The sequence below is a fragment of the Crassostrea angulata genome, chromosome 4 (assembly GCF_025612915.1).
Source record: "Crassostrea angulata isolate pt1a10 chromosome 4, ASM2561291v2, whole genome shotgun sequence".
Taxonomy (NCBI): Eukaryota; Metazoa; Mollusca; class Bivalvia; order Ostreida; family Ostreidae; genus Magallana; species Magallana angulata.
This window is the reverse complement of record NC_069114.1, coordinates 37,743,722-37,758,305: the sequence shown is the minus strand read 5'-3', so window position 1 is coordinate 37,758,305 and position 14,584 is coordinate 37,743,722. Positions and strand designations below refer to the sequence as shown.

Genomic DNA, 14,584 nt, shown 5'->3' with positions numbered 1-14,584 from the left:
CAGCTATCTGGAAGGCAGTACGCAGTGTTTGAACTCTGTGGCAAAAGTTGCTAAGGCTACAGTAAAAAACTTAATTAGTCTTTCCTTAAATAATTGTTTACCTGATGTAAACTTGTGTGACGTTTTATATCCTTACTCACTTGATCGATGAAAACATTTGACTGGAAAATGTTGTCACATGATGTGTTAAAAAGCTATATAATTTAATGTATTGTCAGGCATACAGGTATTAGTTCTGTACTAAGGCCCATTAATTATTTCATATTCCCTCAAAAACAACAAACGGCTACAAACCAAGATGATTTTCTGCTGCAATATTTTCTTTAAAATAATGATAATGCACGGATATCCTCATAATTATAATGTGTCAGAACTGTTAAAAAGAAGTTTTTATTTACTCGTTTGAAAAATACCAAAATTGTTGCAGATTTCAAATAATTTATCAAATGAGAAAGGACCCCAGAAAGGGCAATCGGTTTTTAGAACGCAGTTCGCAGTTCGCAGTTCGCAATTGAATAGTGAACTGCGTTCTATAGAACGTAGTTCGCAATTCAAAATTTAGAATTCATATTTGGGGCCCGCTTGCCTTATATGCAATTGAATAGTGAACTGCGTTCTATAGAACGCAGTTCGCAATTCAAAATTTAGTGCGATTGAATAGTGAACTGCGTTCTATCTAGAACGCAGTTCGCAATTTAACATTTAGAATTCATATTTGGGGCCCGCTTGCCTTATATGCAATTGAATAGTGAACTGCGTTCTATAGAACGCAGTTCGCAATTCAAAATTAAGAATTCATATTTGGGGCCCGCTTGCCTTATATGCAATTGAATAGTGATCTGCGTTCTATAGAACGCAGTTCGCAATTCAAAATTTAGTGCGATTGAATAGTGAACTGCGGTCTATCTAGAACGCAGTTCGCAATTCAAAATTTAGAATTCATATTTGGGGCCCGCTTGCCTTATATGCAATTGAATAGTGAACTGCGTTCTATAGAACGCAGTTCGCAATTCAAAATTTAGTGCGATTGAATAGTGAACTGCGTTCTATCTAGAACGCAGTTCGCAATTCAAAATTAAGAATTCATACTTGGGGCCCGCTTGCCTTATATGCAATTGAATAGTGAACTGCGTTCTATCTAGAACGCAGTTCGCTATTCAAAATTTAGAATTCATATTTGGGGCCCGCTTGCCTTATATGCAATTGAATAGTGAACTGCGTTCTATCTAGAACGCAGTTCGCAATTCAAAATTTAGAATTCATACTTGGGGCCCGCTTGCCTTATATGCAATTGAATAGTGAACTGCGTTCTATCTAGAACGCAGTTCGCAATTCAAAATTTAGAATTCATACTTGGGGCCCGCTTGCCTTATATGCAATTGAATAGTGAACTGCTCTCTATCTAGAACGCAGTTCACAATTCAAATTGTTGAATAGTGAACTGCGTTCTATCTAGAACGCAGTTCGCAACTCAAATTTAGAATTCATATTTGGGTAGTTTTTAGCTCACCGAAACGAAGTCGGGGGGAGCTTATGCTATACCCTCGGCGTCGGCGTCGGCGTCGGCGTCCGAACCTGGTTAAAGTTTTTGTTGCAGGTCCTGTATCTAAGTTATTACTTGTCCTATCTTCACCAAACTTGCATGGATGATGCATCTTGACCTACTCATGGACTTGAAAGACCTGAATGCTGAATCAGGGCCATGAGTTTCAGATGCTGGAGGAGGTTAAGGTTTTTGGAGCAAGTTAAAGTTTTTGGTGCAGGTGCCCTCTGATAGCAATTTATAGGATACTACTGGTCCTAACTTTACCAAACTTGCATGGATGGTGCATCTTATGATACTGATGCATCAGCCATGCTTTAATGCTGAATCTGAGCCTTAGGTTTCAGATGCTGGATGAGGTTAAGGTTTTTAGAGCTGGTTAAAGTTTTTGGAGCAGGTGCCCTTTGATGATTATATCTTAGTTATTACTGGTCCTAACTTCACTAAATTTGCATAGATGGTGCGTCTTATGATACTGATATACCTGGCAGGCTTGAATGCTGAATCTGAGCCATAGGATTCAGATGCTGGATGAGGTTAAGGTTTTTAGAGCTGGTTAAAGTTTTTGGAGTAGGTGCCCTTTGATGATTATATCTTAGTTACTACTGGTCCTAACTTCACCAAACTTGCAAAGATGGTGTGTCGTATGATACTGATGCCTCTGACAGGAAGGAATGCCGAATCTGAGCCATAGGTTTCGGATGCTGGATGAGGTTAAGGTTTTTAGAGCTGGTTAAAGTTTTTGGAGCAGGTGCCCTTTGATGATTATAACTTAGTTATCACTGGTCTTAACTTCACCAAACTTATATGGATGGTGCGTCTTATAATACTGATGCACCTGACAGGCATGAATGCTGAATCTGAGCCATAGGTTTCGGATGCTGAAGGAGGTTAAGGTTTTAAGAGTTTGTTAAAGTTTTTGGAGCAGGTGCCCTCAGATGATTATATCTTAGTTATTACTGGTCCTAACTTCATAAAACTTGCATGGATGATACGTCTTATGATACTGATGCACCTGGCAGGCTTGAATGCTGAATCTGAGGCGTATGTTTCGGATGCTGGATGAGATTTGTTTTTTTGGAACAGGTCACATATTTTATAGATAATAGCTTGCATAGTTGATTTAACTATAATATTAATGAACTGCAGAGGTAGCTTCAGATGCAGATCTCCATTATCAAGGATGCTAAAAAAAATTATCCTATCTAAAACCTGCTTGATAGATGTGTTCGTTGTTAAATGATATAATATGATTCCTATGATATAGTATTGTATGATCTGATACACTATTGTTTTATATGATACAATATTATATCATATATTATATTGTAAAAAGTTATATGATACGATATGATATTGTATCAATTTTTTTGTACATTATGATATGATATTGTATTGTGATATTGTTATGTATAGTATTGTTTATTATAATACAATATTGTATAATATGATATTGTATAATATCACATATATTTTATTTTATTACATGCTATTTCATATGATATTGCAACATAATATAGTATCATATGATATGATATTGTATAATATATATCATATCATATCATATGATACGATATTGTATAAAATGAGATTGGTTTATATAATATATTATTATATCAATCTATGAAAATGTATTATATGATATTGTATAATGTGATATTGTATCATATAATACAATAAAGTATACTATGATATTGTATGATATAATATAGTACTATATCACATGATATTGTATCAGTTGATATTATACAATGTTGTAGCTAATTTTATTGTAATATATGATACAATATCCTACACTGTATCAAATATGATACAATATCATACAATGCAATATCATGCTATAATATTATACAGTATAATATTGTGATGCATTATGTGATATGATATTGTATCATATATTATCATAATGTATCATATCATATCAATATCATAATATATTATGATATTGTATTATGTGATCAAATACAATAATGTATAACAAGATACAATGTCATATCATATGTTACAATATCATATTTCATCATTATTTATTACAGTATTTTATTGTAATATATGATAAATATTGTACTGGTATCATAGGATGTAATATAGTATTTTATATTATCGTATTGATAAACATTGTATCATATAATACCCTATGAAATGAACATATGATTATTATACAATTTTTATTATATGGTATTGTTATACGATATTTTGTCAAAACAGTATCCATGTATATCCAAGATCATTAACTATGATTTTCAAATAATATGATAAAGGTGGTCTCATAAAGGTGATTCCTCAAAAAGGCGATCCCTCGTCTCGGTGAGCTTTGTAATCTGTTATTACCTATGTTTAAGAATCGGGCTTATATGCAATTGAATAGTGAACTGCGTTCTATCTAGAAAGCAATTCGCAATTCAAAATTTAGAATTCATATTTGGGACCTGAATTTTTCAGGGGCATCTACTAGTGGTATTTCACTACCACTGTGAAAATATGGTGATGCAGTTATCTATATTTTCTGAGAATCGGGCTTATATGCAATTGAATACTGTGGTTTCATTAATATTCAAGGGCATCAATTTTCGTGGATAAAGTGAAAATCACAATATCAAGTATACGTAAATTAGTGGCCAATGAACCTATCAATACAAAATGTTAATTAAAATTGCACTTCAATGAATATTTAATTTCGTGGATCAACTAAACAATGATCCACGAAATTCATATCCTTATCTAGTGACACACTAGTAACTATATTTTTATTCATATGCACTGATAATAAATGAAAATAATATATATATTTCAAAGTACATTTTATTTATTTTTTATCCATGCTTGCTTGCATGCATATTTCAGCATGCGCAGTCTAATATTTCCGGACACGACTTTTTACTAGACTGTGAAACTTGCAAAGTTGCGTTAGCGCGACGGCGTGTTAAGCAAAGTTGTGTTAGCGCGACGGCGTGTTGTGCAAAGATCCACGAAATTCATATCCTTATCTAGTGACACACTAGTAACTATATTTTTATTCATATGCACTGATAATAAATGAAAATAATATATATATTTCAAAGTACATTTTATTTATTTTTTATCCATGCTTGCTTGCATGCATATTTCAGCATGCGCAGTTAATATTTCCGGACACGACTTCCTACTAGACTGTGATACTTGCAAAGTTGCGTTAGCGCGACGGCGTGTTAAGCAAAGTTGTGTTAGCGCGACGGCGTGTTGTGCAAAGTTGTGTTAGCGCGATGGCGTGTTGTGCAAAATTGCGTTAGCGCGACGGTGTGTTGTGTACATGTGTTAGCGCAATGTCTCGTTTATCTGAACGCGATGTCGCGCTAATGCAAATGGCCCTATCCGGACACCATACAGATCTAAAAAACTATAGATTACTGCATCACCAAATTTCACAGTGGTAGTGAAATACCACTAGTAGATGCCCCTGAAAATTTCGGGCCCCAAAAATGAATTGCGAACTGCGTTCTTGAACGCAGTTCACTATTCAATTGCATATAAGGCAATCGGGCCCCAAATATAAATTCTAAATTTTGAATCGCGAACTGCATTCTAGATAGAACGCAGTTCACTATTCAATTGCATATAAGGCAATCCGGCCCCAAATATTAATTCTAAATTTTGAATTGCGAGCTGCGTTCTAGATAGAACGCAGTTCACTATTCAATCGCACTAAATTTTGAATTGCGAACTGCGTTCTATAGAACGCAGTTCACTATTCAATTGGATATAAGGCAAGCGGGCCCCAAATATGAATTCTAAATTTTGAATTGCGAACTGCGTTCTATAGAACGCAGTTCACTATTCAATTGCATATAAGGCAAGCGGGCCCCAAATATGAATTCTAAATTTTGAATTGCGAACTGCGTTCTATAGAACGCAGTTCACTATTCAATTGCATATAAGGCAAGCGGGCGCCACATATGAATTCTAAATTTTGAATTGCGAACTGCGTTCTAGATAGAACGCAGTTCACTATTCAATCGCACTAAATTTTGAAATGCGAACTGCGTTCTATAGATCGCAGTTCACTATTCAATTGCATATAATGCAAGCGGGCCCCAAATATGAATTCTAAATTTTGAATTGCGAACTGCGTTCTATGGAACGCAGTTCACTATTCAATTGCATATAAGGCAAGCGGGCCCCAAATATGAATTCTAAAATTTGAATTGCGAACTGCGTTCTATAGAACGCAGTTCACTATTCAATTGCATATAAGGCAAGCGGGCCCCAAATATGAATTCTAAATTTTGAATTGCGAACTGCGTTCTAGATAGAACGCAGTTCACTATTCAATCGCACTAAATTTTGAATTGCGAAGTGCGTTCTATAGAACGCAGTTCACTATTCAATTGCGAACTGCGAACTGCGTTCTAAAAACCGATTGCCCCCAGAAAGTAGTTATAGCACATCATCCTTTTGATTTTTCTGTACACAAATATATAATGTTTAGCAAGACAATTCCAATGATCAACAAACATTTCAGCGTCAGTCGTAGAATGATAGACAACTTTTAAAAACTTATCCAATTTGTTTATTTTCATTTTTTAATGCATTCATACATTATATTGATAAAATGTTTTGTAATTGAGTTAGCCAGGTGACACATAATCAGTTTATGCACTATGTATTTTGGGGAAATTAGTCTTACCATATGACCCAATTACAACAGTTTTTAGTTTTGAAGATAACTGTAAACAAACGGTTTTGCATTAATTTGGCAGAGTTATTAAATTATTACAAGTTACCTTCTAATTGTAGTATCAACAAGAAATGTAATGATTATCGATTATAATTTTAAATGCACGGTATATGTGTTTGCATCACCCGTATTTATAACCTCTAAAGATAAGACAGTCGCGGGTGATTAATCACAACAGGGTTTAACTGAGGCTGTGAAAACGTCTTTTCAAATGCATAAACATCTTTTCATTGTCTTTGGATTTATTTTACACGATTATGAACTCGGAATACATGGCTACTTCAAATTCTCTTTCGGAGGAAATTCCGGCGAAGTTACCGATCAAAAATCGATTATTTCAACCAAAGTCGCTCGATCCCTTGTTTGATCCTTGTTGACACAATTAGAAATTAATAAACAATAAAAACAGAGGGAAATGCACTTTAGTACGTTGTTAATGCATCAGATTTTATCATTTTCGCAGGTTAACAATCAACTACCTATATACCGAAGTCTATGTTCCAAATACAAGGCGATTGTTTCCCAAGTTAAAGAGCAAAATGAAACGAAAAAATCAAAATAAGCTAAAACCACCCTCACAAGTGAAAATGACAACGCGTTGAAATATTTAACCTCAATTTACTTCACAATAATCGACACCAATGTTATTTCCATGTTTCATAGATTATATTCGCACGTGAACTGTTGCACAACAAACTGCCAGCTTCAAACAACGAACCTCGTTTTCGAGATGCAGTAGACTGGCGATGCCTGTCATAAGACCAGTCTATCGCAATGAATTGCCTGTCTACGATATATAGAATAACGAGCCCTTCTTTATTAGTATTTTCGCAATTATCTCAAATTTGGAACAGAATTCGCCTATAATTTTTGCAATTTAAATTTTACCTTCCCTAAGGATGATTTATGCTAAATTACGTTAAGATTAAATCAGTAGTTCTTGAGAAGAAGATTCTTTAAAATGCACCCCCCTTTTTTACAGTTTCGAGGTTTTCTCCGTTTTGAATACAATCTGGCCTTTTATTTTTGCAATTCATATTCACCTTCTTATAAGGATGATTTCTGCCAAATTTGGTTAAATTTGGCCAAGTGGTTTTAGAGAAGAAGATCAAAATGTAAAAAGTTTACAGACGGACAGACGGACGGACGGACGACGGACAATGGGTGATCAGAAAAGCTCACTTGAGCGTTCAGCTCAGGTGAGCTAAAAAGACTAAAGATTTTGCAATGAATCATTTGTTAAATCTTGCCATGTGTTCTAAAAGGCACATAGATTGTCACATAATTTATTATTTTAACACATTATTTTTATGTATGTTATGAATAAACCTGACATAGTTGTTATACATTTTAAAAATAGGAACCATAGCCGGTATGCAAATCCATTTTTTTAATAATATTAATAATGATTTTTACATAATAATTATCTTACTTACAGTGTATAACCTATGAATGCTAAAAATTTCAACAAGTTACAGAAAACTGACTTCTTGAATTGTATACAGAGCGATGGTTGATTATCGTGCAATTTATGCATTTACAACACGCTCTTAATCCATTCCATCACCATTTAGCTAAAAGCAATCATCAATTAAGACTGGTAATGTAATTTCAGCACGAACAGAGCAGGTTAGGCAGGTTCCTGGAACGGTGTCCTTGATTTTATATCGCAATTAAGTTCCATTTCAGTATCTGGTTTGTACCACTGTGTCTTAATCGTGCCATATTTTCTCCTTTAAAGCATTCAGGCGGTTTGGAATAACACACTTAGAAAGAATAAAATATAGGGTACACATAAGTTAACAAAATGTGCCAATACAATATATCTTTAAGTCAAGATCTGGTAAATCAAAGTACATGTAGCCTACATGTAGATGTTAATGAAATTTGAAATGTATTACTAGTGTTTATTTATTAATTAATACAATAATACATGTAGGTTTAGGGTTGCTTTTCACAAGATACCACTTGCATTGATATAGGAAGAAAATATTTGACTTCTCTACATAAAGTTATTTGCTGAAGCCAGAAAATACGGGGAAAAGGCTTTGATCAAATGAAATTTGACGTAATAATGGATCTTGCAAAAATATAGGCAATGAAAATCATTTACCAAATCTTGAACTTTCAGTAGGAAGCATCGTCGGATACCCAAGACACTGCATTGTTAAGATCCTATAAACTCTTCTCCAGAAGCCTTAAAGTAGCAATATTTTCGGGGGGGTTTTGTCACAGTGGTTTTGTTTTAGAGATATACTCCATTAAGAGCATACTGTCAAAGATGTTATACGTTTTCGTAAATCGGATTTCCTCCACCACCTGATCAGATTATCTCATTCGTAAAGCGCTGCCACCATATTTTTGCACGAACACGTTCCATTGGCGTGGTAAGAGAGATCAGTTTATTTTGAATAACCTTAACTCTTTTTAATTGAGAGAAAAAAAATTGTGTGGTATTTTCCCAACAAGACAGAGCACTTTGATATTCCCAATCCCAATCATTTAGCATTACATATAAAGTTCAAGAAACTGCAGCAGCGCATTTGTTTCCAATTAAAAACAAATTAATCACAAGGGCTATAAACCATTGTTGAGTAATCCACGGCATCGATTTATGAATTGAATCATCCGGATGCATCTCAACCCCGTGAAAACGTTTATCGAAAGTGAGCACTGCAGATGGAATTCAATTTGTAGAAGTAATCTGAATAATGTGACAAGTTAATAAAGTTTTTTTAAAATTTTTTAGCACCCTTTAAAATTCTTTCACATCTATATTTCAAGAAATTTATCCCTTACGGGTGGGTTAAAATAATATCTGGTTTTTGGCGACAGGAGCTATAAAAAGTTTATAACCTCAAATTTGTGATAATTGCGTAAACACAGATGCTATAACACTATTAACTTGTTGTTTACCAAATTTCGGATTCTCAAAATATTTGTTGGGTGGGATGTGCTGTTTATTTCAGAGTCCTATTTAGCGATATGCGAGTGCTCGCCAGAATTCCTGTCCCCCCGATGTTAACGAGTGCTCACCCTGCGGAACAGACCTCTGGTGTATATGATATTAATAGATATACTTGCATAAAAGTCATGCATCTTACTAGTAAAAGAAATAGGCAATTCACACCGAAAAATAATAAATACTGTGTATTATATTATATAAATAGTGCCTGTTTGGGAGGGTAACAGTTGAAATTGACAACCCGAGGAAACCATTTCTGCAAAAAATTTATTCGTGGCTTATCGGATATACATTTATGGATGACAAAATTCTGTTTTATAAATTTGGATTTATGTTTGAAATACACGTTTCAACATTTTTTCAGTTTTCTTTGTTTAATGCCCAGTTGGATATTTGAATATCCAACTGATTGACGGTTGGATATTAAAAATATCCAACTCCTATCAGTTGGATATTTAGGTTGACAATGGTTTTCGAGGGTTTCAACTGTTATCCTACCAAACAGGCACTATTTATTTCATTTTACTGAATGTCTTAACATCAGAGAATGTTTTACTGCTTTTATATAGAAATGACGTGAATTCTACGCCGAACCGTACGCGCATAATTTACGCGCATGTAACAATTTGTTGTGTTACCCGTTGCTGTGTGTGTTGCTAACGCTGAGGGTAATAGAACAGATTGTCAACTGTGTCTTAACCATTAAGATTTCAGTATTTAACATGAAAGTATAATAAATGTTAATATAGCCCTTTTAATTGTTTAAAAATTTAATGCGAAACAAGAAAGTCTTAATATGAAAAACAAGGCTACCATAATAGAATTTATTTATAAATTGAAGGCGTTATCAATGAATATGTCTAGAGCAAACTGATTATTGTGTAGATGTAGTAACAGGTCCAAGTTAAAAGAAAACAACTTTACTTCCCGACTCCCAAAACTTTTATTTTTTACTTTTTTAACTTATGTAATTTATGTTATCGCGAAAAACTCTGCTGTTTTTATTCAATACAATTTTTTTTATTCATAATAAATGATCATCGTTTAATTGCAAATTCCCTGTATTATTACAAGTTCCAGGTAGTATGGATAACCTTAATACTTTTTAGTCATGTTTTGGTTGCTGACCAAATCATTTTTCTTTGACGGTTTGACATTTGGTTTGGATATGTAAAATTAGCCTCAATCATTTTGGTTTTTGTGCATTCCAGCAAACATTGAAAATTCAAGCACTAGGTCATTTTCAGTTGCACAGAACATAATTAGGTAAAGAGGAAGCATTATTCAAATGAAGGATCTCTTCTACAATAAAAAGAAAGATGAAAACCGAACAGGACGAATTTCTTTAGACACCTGATGCGCTGATAGAAATCTGATGTGCTACATAATATGCTATGCATTATAAACAAATAAAAACCACTTGTATTTTTTTTTATTTCTAAAGACAGTCAATAAAATTATTGTGATTCATACAGACACTGGCAAAACTGAAATCTATGCGATCCAGCAGAACAATCTATCTGCGTATGTCTTTGATTCACTACCTTGTTTAACAAATAAAACATCAACATTTATACAAATATTTATTATCATTATATATTTACATTTTTCTGTGTCTTTGCCTCTGATAATACTACGTATCGATTTTGCACATGTACTATACAGTGCAATAAATAAAAAAAAAGTATATTTGGGGCGCAAGTGGGGTTTGCATATTTACATTCAAATATTCTATCGTACAATTGCTGAAAAGTATATAAATATTAGTAATAAGGAATCACTCTTTGAGTATTATAGGTTGATAATTTTGGTCTGGGCGTGATCAAATCCAATAAAGCCTAAAAAAATATATTTACATCGTTCATTGATGTCTTATTTGAAAACTTTTGATGTTGACTCTGAGAGGATTATTTCTGGATCAAAACTTGAGCTACATGTAACATGCATAAACTTCAGGGACTACCGCGGGCTGACCTTATTTTAGTAGTTGTAGTAACCATGGTAAAGTTCGTATATATATTGGACAATTGGCTGTTCCCTCTCTCTGATGTGCTGACGGGCAAACAATAATTTTACGTGTACATTGATTTTATTTATTACATGTTTTTCACATTATTGATTGAATAATTCAGAGAAATTGTAAATATGAACACTAAAATGCTTTATTTGGTGATTCGCACGGGCTTTGAAGGTACATGTTGCGGTCATAAATATTTTTGTTCTGCAATGCTAACATTCATGAATCACAAATTTAAACAAAATCAAGTTTAAACTAATAATGAAAATTGCAGCAATCTAATCATTCAGATACATTTCTAAAGATCCTTTGCAAGCTATTTTCAGGTGACCGTTAAAGCCCGAGGGCATCTTTTATTTTTTTAACATTTTTGTCTAATTCACTTATATTTAACATGTTGTTTTTTTCTCGAAAAAATGATATGCAGGTAAACTGAAACGCAAGCATTTTTCCTAGTCATAAGATGGTAGGCAGATAATTAATATAAACTGCAACATTTGCCAGCATGTAAATAATTCTTGAACAACATTAGTTTAGCCGGTATGAATACATCGCAACAGGAAGTTTCAAAGGAATTCAAAGTCATCTAAGATCATTTTCCTATTGATTTTATGGCATAAATCTGATATAAAAGAAGTCTGCGATGGTTTGATAGCATTCCAAGGAAACACACAGGATCCCTTCGTCTTCACCGTTGTTTTATTAAAACATTTATTATACATCCACAAAGCCTAGGCAGCCATAGAATGGAGATAAAAGAAAATGCACCGCAATAAATCACGAGTCGCCTCCCTGCAAACCATCGCGATAAAAACGCGGTCACACAATGATACTCACTCTGAACAAATTGCATCCCTCGTCTGATTTATTTGTAAACTTGGCAAGCCTTTATCGGGATCGGAGAAAAACGGACCGGATTAGAACGGAATAAGTGTCGAATTCATTTAATGTTGGCGTTTTTATAGTTCAGGAGAAAAGAGTGGGAGGGATGGCGGCTTAGATAATAGGACAAACAGTGATCTAATGATCGAACACAAAGTTTTAGTATACTCTCTTCTGATACATGATGTCAGCTAAGAACCAAATCTATTGGAAGCAACATTTAAACAAAACTCAAAAGTGTCCAGTTAATTTGAGTTTAATGAGGACTCGATGGCCGTGGTCATTTTTATACTACATGTAAATCAATTTCCTTTAGACGAAGAGCTGCATGCATGTATAAAGATATAGAAAATATTCAAAATTTAAAGATAAAATATTTGGATTTTTTCTTTATTTAAAAGTATTTTATGGCAAAAGAAATTTTGTCCGAAAATTTAAGATAGATCAGATGGGTAATGTGTTGACCACACAGCGAATATGTGATGTTGGATTACTTTAGAAATGTGCAGGGATTCCTGCAGACATCCTTTTGTATGTCAGTTCGTTTCAGGACGTCGTAACGGATGACAGTAGTATGATTTGATTATCCCCTTATATATATGATATATACCAATAGCGATATTGGTGTTACGTCTGATGTGCAAAATGTGTCCACTGATAGGAAGAAATTTACACGTTTTACGAAATGCTGTTACATTGGTGTCTGAGAATGGAGGTGAGAGAGAGAGAGAGAGAGAGGAGAGAGAGAGAGAGAGAGAGAGAGAGAGATTACTTAATAGACTTACTTTAACATGAGCTTGGACTTTCGGAAACCATCTATTTCTTGCGTCAAAACAATTCAAAATGACGCTGGTTTTAAGCGAAATATGCACCGATTGCGTAGTCTTAGCTCGAAAGCCAGACTAATCTTGTTGATTTCAAAGAGCCATAGTTGAGTGGCCAACGATGAAATAGACAGGCCTACGTCACGTTGTTTGACACTACTACCCAAAGTTCAAGCTCTTGGTAAAATAGTTCTAAACCTTAAATTTTTTTTAAAATATAACTATATTACTACAATTATTGTTAACGCTTGTTAGGAGCGCATCCTAGGTAAGTGAGAATTTAAGATATTCTTAATAGTTCTCTTCCTTTACTTTGAATCATTTCGGAACAGTCTTGGCGTTTCGATGTTATATTCAAATACCCTTTTTATCTAGTCAGTAATTTCGTTCATTTCCCTCCAAATCTATTGCAAAGAGATATGAATAATTCATACGATCGTTTAGGATTTTCAGTAATCTCCTTACTATGGCCGAAGCTTCTTCTCCGGGAGTAAAGTTATTTCGGAATCCCTCGGGGATTTACCTAACATTGGACCGTTTACACTTTGTGCCGCCTAGTGAGTGTCGAAGCTGCCATATACAGCTATTGACTGATGTGATAGTTTCATTAATGAATGATTAATAATTGCTGATCAAATAGCATCATAAATTTCTCTCTGCGATGTGCACAGACGACGATAACTAATGCAGGCATTATTGATGTTCATGCTGGAAATGCACTGATTTGAAAAAGGTGGGTGATTTATATATCTTCATCTAACATTACCCATTTCAAATTTCTGCAGTTTTGATTATTTGAAAATTTTCATTCAAATGTATTTATCATGTCTTTGAAGTCATTTAAAGTGTTTGGTGCGGTATTGCTAGCTAGCTTATAAGACTCCTATTCATAAGTGTTCGGTATTGCTAGCTACATGTAGTATAAGTCTTGGGAGTCTTTCTTCTTTTATATGCGTATCGGGATTTACTGCTATAAGTCACATTCCTTCTTGTGTCGTTTTTGCATCTTTTTTTAAAGATGGCTGTAAGTTCAGGGCTGTTTTATGCACGCAATCATATTCCGATGCAAGTCCCTAAAGCAAAACAGCTGTTGGTTAAGTGTCAGTAGAAAAATTAACTGCATCATTAACAAAGGTGTGGGAATGTATAAAAACAGGTTAAACTTGATGCATGTTTCATAAGAATATATCATATGTAGAAAACAAACAATTTGTATTGTGTTCTATTCTTTTGACAAACACATTTATCTGTATGGAGTATATGCCATTTTTTCAAGGTTGTACATAGGTTTAAAAGCAAAATGTAGTCTTAGATGACGCATTTCAAATACATGTAATTAAATTTTTTTTGAAAGGTTCACGTTGATTTGACATCATTGGTTTAAAATTATGATTTTGGCCTAAGCTTGTTTTCTGTAAGTCGACTTTTAGTTTAAGATACTAGGTTTAGATTGTTGTGTCAAAACTAGTAAATGTGCTTACTAAAGAGTTGTTATAATTAGATTAAAGTTGTTGAATGCTCTCTACCATTCTCAAGCCTTTTAACTCGAAGAAAGAAAAATAACCCAGACAGAAGAAAATATTCAAATTTTAATGCTAAAACGCACTGGTTTTTCTTTTTCTAATAAAATGTTATTATA

At 33.9% G+C, this 14,584-nt stretch overlaps 1 protein-coding gene across 2 annotated transcripts in view; it reads left to right on the top strand.

Annotated features, from left to right (window-relative positions):
* Nucleotides 1–14,584, top strand: part of LOC128182519 (G-protein coupled receptor dmsr-1-like) — a 53,154-nt gene that overhangs the window by 3,365 nt on the left and 35,205 nt on the right. The window contains exon 1 of one of the 2 annotated variants that reach the window (XM_052851196.1): nucleotides 13,499–13,678. The exons of the other annotated variant lie outside the window; for it this stretch is intronic. The gene's annotated coding sequence lies outside the window, so the exon portion shown is untranslated. Of the gene's footprint in view, nucleotides 1–13,498; nucleotides 13,679–14,584 lie in introns of those variants that run through there. 2 annotated transcript variants of the gene reach the window in all.